We start from the raw sequence: 7659 nt of genomic DNA, 5'->3' as shown, positions 1-7659 counted from the left end.
TATTTCTGTGGGGTCAGTGGTGATATCTCCTTTCTCATTTCTTACTTTGTGTATTTGTGTCTTCTCTCTTTTTTCTTTCTTAGTCTCACTAAGGGTTTGTCAATTTTAATGATCATCTCAAAGAACCAGCTCTTGGTCTTGTTTATCTTTTCAAGTGCTTTCTTATTTTCTATTTCATTTTGTTCTGCTCTTATCTTTGTTATTTCTTTCTTTCTTCTTCCTGTGGAATTACTTTGTTGTTTTTTCACTAATTCCTCCAAATGTGCAGTTAGTTCTTCAATTTTTGCTCTTTCTTCTTTTTTGATGTATGAATTTATGGCTCTAAATTTCCCTCTCAGTACTGCTTTTATGCATCCATAATTTTTGGTATGTTGTGTTATCATTGTCTTTTGTTTCAAGGTAGTCATTGATATCTTTTGAGATTTCCTCTTTGACCCACTCTTTTTCTAAGAGTGTGCTGTTCAATTTCCATATCTTGGTGTGAAATCTGGGCCTCTGGCCCTTGCTGATTTCCAGCTTCACTCCACTGTGGTCAGAGATATTATTTTGTATGATTTCAATCTTTCTGAATTCATTATGCCTTTCTTTGTGGCCTAGCATATTGTCTATCTTGGAGAATGATCCTTTTGCATTTGAGAAAAATGTATATCCTGCTGTATTTGGGTGTAATGATCTGTATATGTCTATTAGATCCAGCTCCTCTAATACACTATTCAAATAATTTGTTTCTTTAGTGATTGTCTTTTGAGATGTTCTGTCCAGAGTTGATAGTGGTGTATTAAAATCCCCCACTATAATTGTAGATACATCTATTCTTTCACTTAGTTTTTCCAGGGTTTGCCTCACATATTTAGAGGTGCCCTTATTAGGAGCATAAATATTTACAATTGTTCTTTCTTCTTGAGAGATTGTCCCTTTCACTAATATGTAGAATCCTTCTTTGTCTCTCTCAATTGTTTCACATTTAAAATCTATTTTGTCTGGTATTAATATAGCTACTCCTGCCTTTTTTTCATTATTGTTTGCTTGTAAGATTGTTTTCCAACCATTCAGTTTCAGCCCTCATGAATCTCTGGGTCTAAGATGTGTCTCTTGTAGACAGCATATAGATGGGTCATATTTCCTTATCCAATGTCCCAGTCTGAATCTTTTGATAAGTGAGTTTAAACCATTGACATTTAGTGTTATCACTTTCAAGGAATTATTTATGGTAACCATATTTTGATTGGACTTGTGTGGATGTCATATTTTATTTCTTTTTTTTCTTCTCTTTTTTTCTTTTTTATTGCTCTTACACTCTCCTCCAACTCTGTCTGTCCTGTTTTTTCCTTTCTTCCTGCAGAACTCCCATTTAGAATTTCTTGAAGGGGAGGTTTCTTGTTGGCATACTCTTTCAACTTTTGTGAATATTTTGAACTCTCCGTCATTTTTGAATGCTAGTTTAGGTGGAGAGAGTATTCTTGGGTGGATTTTTTTTTCTTTTAGTACCTTGACTATGTCATACCTTTGCCTTCTTGCCTCCATTGTTTCAGGTGTGAAATCAGCACTTAATCTTATGGAACTTCCCTTGTATGTGATGGTTTTCTTTTCTCTTGCTGGTTTTAGAATTTTCTCTTTGTCTTGTACATTGGATAATTTGACAAGTATATATCTTGGGGTGGGCCTGTTTGGGTTTATGATGTTTGAGGTGCGATATACATCTGTCTCAGTATTTGGAAGTTTTCAGCCATTGTTTCCTGCAACACCTGTTCTGACCCCTTTCCCTTCTATTCTCCTTCTGGGATGCCTATAATACATATGTTTGTGCATTTTGCATTGTCATTCAGGTCCCTAAGTCCTAGCTGGATTTTTTCTTTTTTTTGATCAATTCTAGTAGCTGTTTGATTTCTGATGTACTGTCTTCCACGTCACTAATTCACTGCTCTGCCTCTTCTAATCTGCTGCTATTGCGCATTTATTTTTGATTTCTTGAACTGTGGTGTTCATTCACATCATATCTGTTATCTTTTTGCGTATGTCTGCAATTTCCCCTCCAAGTGTTTTCTTCATTTTGTTAAAGTCTTCCTTTACTTCATTAAGTTTGTCTCTGATATATGTTCTGAGATCTTTAATTACTTGTGCAAAGTTCTGCTCCCCTTCCTGGTTTTTAGTTTGTTCATTGGATTCAGCCATGTTTTCCTGATTACTGGATTTGGTTTGTAGTTTTTTGTTGCTTCTGGTCATCATTTTATCTTGATGGGTTTAATCAGTTCCCTAGATTCTTTGTCTAGTCTTGGTGATTAATTTGCTGTTGTTCTTGTGTAAGTGTTATATCTTCTCTTTGTCACTTTGTTCTTCTTATTCTCATTTCTTGTTGCTGGCTGAGTTCACTTTGAAGGAAATAAGGCAATGGAGGACTAGGAAAAACAGCAAATGTGCGGTGTTCCCTGCAGCACCTATTGTATAATTAAGATAAAATAAAATGAGAAGAAAAAGAGAGAAAGAAAGAGAGAGAGAAGAAAAGACTAGGAGATAATGCAATATTAGCAACCACGACAATAAAAAGGAAAAGAAAAAAAGAGAGAGAGAAAGGAAAGAGAAAACAAAAAACAAACCAACCAACCAACAAACAAAAAAGACCTGCAAACGTTGAGGGCTAGGACAATCAATGATCTCAGATGGACCTCAGGGCATGGTGGATTCAGGGATGAGAAGTCTGTGATTTTGCAGACTGAAGAAGTGTGAGTCTCTGGGGTGTGGGCCACGAGGGTTTAGGGGACACAGACCTGGCAACCTCAAATCCAGTTAACAGGGAGCCTGAGAGCACACAGTGCAACACAGCCTTCAGGGATCCCTGCAGCTGTGTGCCAGCCCTATGAGGTGGGTCACATCTGCAAACTCTGACCTCTGTGTTGGAAACCCAAAATTCCCCCTTTCACAAGAGTCTCTTCTGTCACTGTGTCACCAATTTGACTTCAGGACACCTCCCTCCCTGCGAGCCCCCGAAACAACCTGCTGGTGGTGCCTTTATTACATCTGATTTAAGGACCACTGCAGATCAGCAGCCAGACCTAGGGGGCGGGGCTCTAGGTAGTAGCACTGATATCCATGTCAGAAACCCAAAATTTCATGCCTTGCAAAAGACTCCTTCATCTCTGTTTCACCTAATTGGCTTCCAGCCACCTCCCAACCTGCAAGCCCCCAAAACAGCCTGCTGGTTGTGCCTCTTTATTGTGACTGATTTAAGGACTGCTACAGATCAGCAGCCAGGCCTAGGGGGAGGGGCTCCAGCCAGAAGCACTGAACTCCCTGTCAGAAATCCAAAATTCCCCGCCTCGCAAAAGACTCCTCCGTCTGTTTCTCCTAATCAGCTTCCAGCCACCTCCATACCTGCAAGCCCCTGAAACAGCCTACTGGTGTCACCTCTTTATTGTGATCAATTTAAGGACTGCTGCAGATCAGCGGCCAGATCTAGGGGGTGGGGCTCTAGCCAGAAGTGCTGATATCCGTGTCAGAAACCCAAAATTCCATGCCTCACATAAACTCTGTCTCTGTCTCACCAAATTGGTTTCCAAAGACCTCCTGCCCTGCAAGCCCCTGAATAGCCCACTCAGGGCTTATGAATTCCCCAGCACTGCAGAGCCTACAGGAATCACCACTGTCACACCGCCCATTCCAGGGGGGAGCATCCTGTGCACCGCCCCTAACTCCATGTAAGAGAGCCTCAATTCTACCTTTTACACAAATTTTCTCTGTCACCATCCCACTGAATTGATGTCCAGACACCTCCTGCCCTGCAAAATCCTGAAACAGCCTGGTCCTGAAGAATTTCCAACACTGCCCCAGGCACATTCTGTTGGATCACTCCATTCCTCTGGACCTCCAGCTCTGCCCTTCCAGCCAACAGACATCCAAATCAAGGCTGTGACCCCCACTATGCCATGAGAACAGTCTTTGGAAAATGGATGCTCTGCAGAGAAAATGCCTGCTTAGATCCTCATCCATTCATAATGATGAATGCCACACTCACTAATGGAACTTGGGTTTCTTCACACACAAATGATTCAGACTGGGCAACCAGCCTCAATAAGACTGCAAGTGCCACCCTCTCTGTGCGTGCCTTACCCTGCATAACTCTTCCCTTTCTTTATATAGACTCAAGCTACCAATCCTTTGACTGTAACATCACCCATTGCATCCTTTCCAATTGCTGGAACCATACCAAGCATCCCTATGCTATTATTGTTAGAATTCCCTCCTTAATATGGGTTCCTGTTAATGCTACTGAGTGGACTGGCCCTTCTGAATTAATTAGGCACTTACATTTTAGGCAAAAAAGAGCAGTTGGTGTAGTTGTAGCTCTCATCGCAGCTATTACAGCTAGCTTAGCAGTTGCTGGCACTAGTATCATTTCTATAGTCCAATCCAATTCCGATGCTAACAAAATAAACAGCTTAGTAGAAAAAAAATGGCCACCCCCTTGCAAACACAAAACCTGCTCAATAATCATATTCATGGCAGCCTACTTAATATACAACAAATAGATTTACTAGAAGAAGTACAAATGATAATGCAACTGACAAGACTGCCCTGTAACATTAATTATCCACATATTTGTGTTACCCCCACCAGTGCCACTGATGGCATGGCAAACTTTACCACAGCCAGAGCAATGTTAAAACAAATCCTACTCGGACATTGGAACAATGACTTCCTAAACTTAACCACTCAGCTCACCCATCAAATTCTAACCCTTAACAGCACCCAAGAGACTACCATAGACACCACACTGATCACCAATATTCTAGCTAACCTTCAATCTCTTTTCACTCCCTCTAATCTCATAGCATTTGTTATCATTGGATCTGTTCTTCTAATGTGTATACTCTCTATAAGATATGTACTGTGCAAAGTGCAAAACCTCCACAAAGATGTTAAAACTTTAGTACTTGTCCAGCAGGCTATGGTCAGCACTCTAGAAGCAGAAGAAGGCACGGCAGAAACCGTTTCTCAAGCTGCAAATTTCTTCAGGCTCACAGTCCTGCAAAAAATGCAGAGATAAACACCATGCCAGAGAGCTTGGTTGGTAGCCAATGACGGGTAAGATGCTCAGAGGAGGACAACCTAAGACAGGCACAGTCACCTTGGCACAAAACAACATCAGTGCTTCACCTTGTCTCTAATAAAAGAAAAAAGGGGTAATTGTGGGCAATGTCTTGTTAGATGTAGGAAAACCTCTCTAACTATAAGGCCCTTGGGGTTCGACCCAAAAGATGGCGCCAAGGCATGCCTGGGCATGTCCCTTGGAAATCTGCCTTCCCCCCAGCAACTAGAGTACATGAAACAATCAGTCTCACTAAATTAGTATAGCCAGTAAGCTGCTTACACGTTGCCTCATGGTCTATAAAAGCTACTACACTTCCTCAATTAATCAGACCTGAGACACCAACCTGCGTCTCCAGAGTGGTTACTATGTGTTGTCTTGCTCTGTTCATCCTTACCTATTCGGGAGTGGAGCCACTGGATGGCACCACAACAAAAAGCCAGGACCATAAAACTTCTGGAATATAATGTAGGGAAACATCCACAAACCTTATAGTAGGTGGAAGACTCCTAAGTCTTACACCCAAAGCACATGTAACAAAAGAAAAATTAGAAAAATGTAACTCCTCAAAATTAAATGCTTCACACCTCAAAGGACTATCTGAAGAGTAAAAAGGCAGTCTACTCAATGGGAGGAAATATTTGGAAATCACTCATCCACCAGGGATCTATTATCCATGATATACAGAGATCCTATGACTCAACAATAAAAAGACAAATGACCTGGTTTTTAAAATGGGCAAAACAACTGACTAGTCATTTGTCTAAAGAAGAAATTCAGGTGTCAAAAAAATACATGAAAAAAATATTCAACATCACTGACTATTAGGGAAAGGCAGATCAAAGCTACAATGAGATAGCTATTCATTGTACCTACTAGAATGGCCGCTATTAACAAAAAAGAAAACTTCAAGTATTGGAGAGGATGTGGAGAGACAGGGTAGCAAAAATGGCTTTGCATTTTCCCATAACCCTTTCAGTTCTTTCCCTATCTAGTCCCAGCAGCATTTCATTTCTTAAAAGTTACACAGCAGCCTTGAAAAATAACTGTGAGCTCATGACTGATAATTAAACGTTCTATGCAGACATCTCTTGGAAATTTCAAGAACAGACTATTCTGTGAACTGTTTGACCATCTTCTAATCATTAGAAAGATGTAAATTTAGCCCTTCTGATAAACATTATAAATCCTGTAAAAGTATAACTTCTGCCCTGCTGGGAAATACTGTGAATGTCTGTTGCTTGACTATCTGTCTTGAGCACTGCACTTTCTAATCATGCTTCCCTCTCACATGCCCTAGCCATACCCATGTACATACATAGTATAAAATACTTGTTTTGTGGCAAGTGTAGCTCAAGCCTTGGAAGTGGCATAGTCTGCCCACTTCTTTGGATGAAGATTTAGACCATAACAAGGCTCAGTCTTTCTAAGGAAGAGAACTCCTCTATGGACCATTAAGTGTGAGGACTCTGTAAATACCTATCTTAGTCAGCCAAACCAGTGCTGATGCAAAGTACCAGAAATCTGTTGACTTTTATAAAGGGTATTTTTTGGAGATACAAGCTTACAGTTACAAGGCTGCTTTCTCACCATAGTCTAGTGCCATGTGCTAAAGCAAGATGGCTGATTTCTCTGTCCGGTCTCTCCTTCCTTCTTCCTCTTAAGCCTCCATGGTCACAGCTTTCTCTGATCTCAGCTATAGTCAGGCATATGACTCATTTCTTTCTGGACCTTCTCAGCTGCTCAGCTGCTCTATTCTCTTCGCTGCAAACTTTTAGGCTAATCTCTCTTTCTAGGGCCACAGGATCAAAGATCTTTACTCTTCTCTGTCTATAGTGCTCTCTCTCTTCCTGTGTCTGGAGTGAGTTTATATCAGTACACTGAGGGGGCAGACACCACACTGCGTCACACCCTCCTGATGTGATCAAATCAAAACCCTAATCTTAATAAGGTAATTTAATCAAGGATATCTCAGGTGAATCTAATATAATCAAGGGATGACACCCAGAGGAAAAGACTAGTTTACAAACATAATCCTTCTCTTTTTTTCCCCAGGTTTGATGGTTTTAATTTTAATTTTTTAACAAATCAATTTTATAACATATATTAATAAAGCATACAATTCATCCAAAATGTACAATCATTGAGATCTGATATAATCACACAATTATGTGTTCATCACTTCAATCAATATTCGAGCATTATTAGATCACACCCACAGGAACAAACCAGTTTATGAACATAATCCTTCACTTTTTAGGGATTCATAAAAATAGTCTCAAACTGCCAGAGTCCTCTTTTAAGCCATCTTTTGCTCATTAGGCTGGACTGGTCAGAGCATTTATTTAGTCTGACATACCTCTCAGTTACATGGGAAACTGTTATTTTACATGACACCTTACTATACTTGAAACAGATTTAAAAAAAACTTATTTGGTGAGAATGTACAGCCACTCTGGAAGTCTGTTTGGTAGTTTCTAAGGAAGTAAGATAACAATCTACCATGTGACCCAGCAATATCACTACTAGGTATAAACCCAGAAGATCTGAGAGCAGTGACATGAACAGATACCTCC

The 7659-nt window shown here is 40.2% G+C and overlaps 1 pseudogene; it reads left to right on the top strand.

The window, feature by feature from the left end:
• Positions 1–5072: 5072 nt before the first annotated feature.
• The window catches only part of LOC139438242 (membrane-bound transcription factor site-2 protease-like), a 46041-nt pseudogene continuing 43454 nt past the window's right edge, over positions 5073–7659 (top strand).

This window comes from Dasypus novemcinctus, chromosome Y (assembly GCF_030445035.2).
Source record: "Dasypus novemcinctus isolate mDasNov1 chromosome Y, mDasNov1.1.hap2, whole genome shotgun sequence".
Taxonomy (NCBI): domain Eukaryota; kingdom Metazoa; phylum Chordata; class Mammalia; order Cingulata; family Dasypodidae; genus Dasypus; species Dasypus novemcinctus.
Note: the sequence above shows the minus strand (reverse complement) of the source record. Positions and strands in the feature narration are given on the sequence as shown.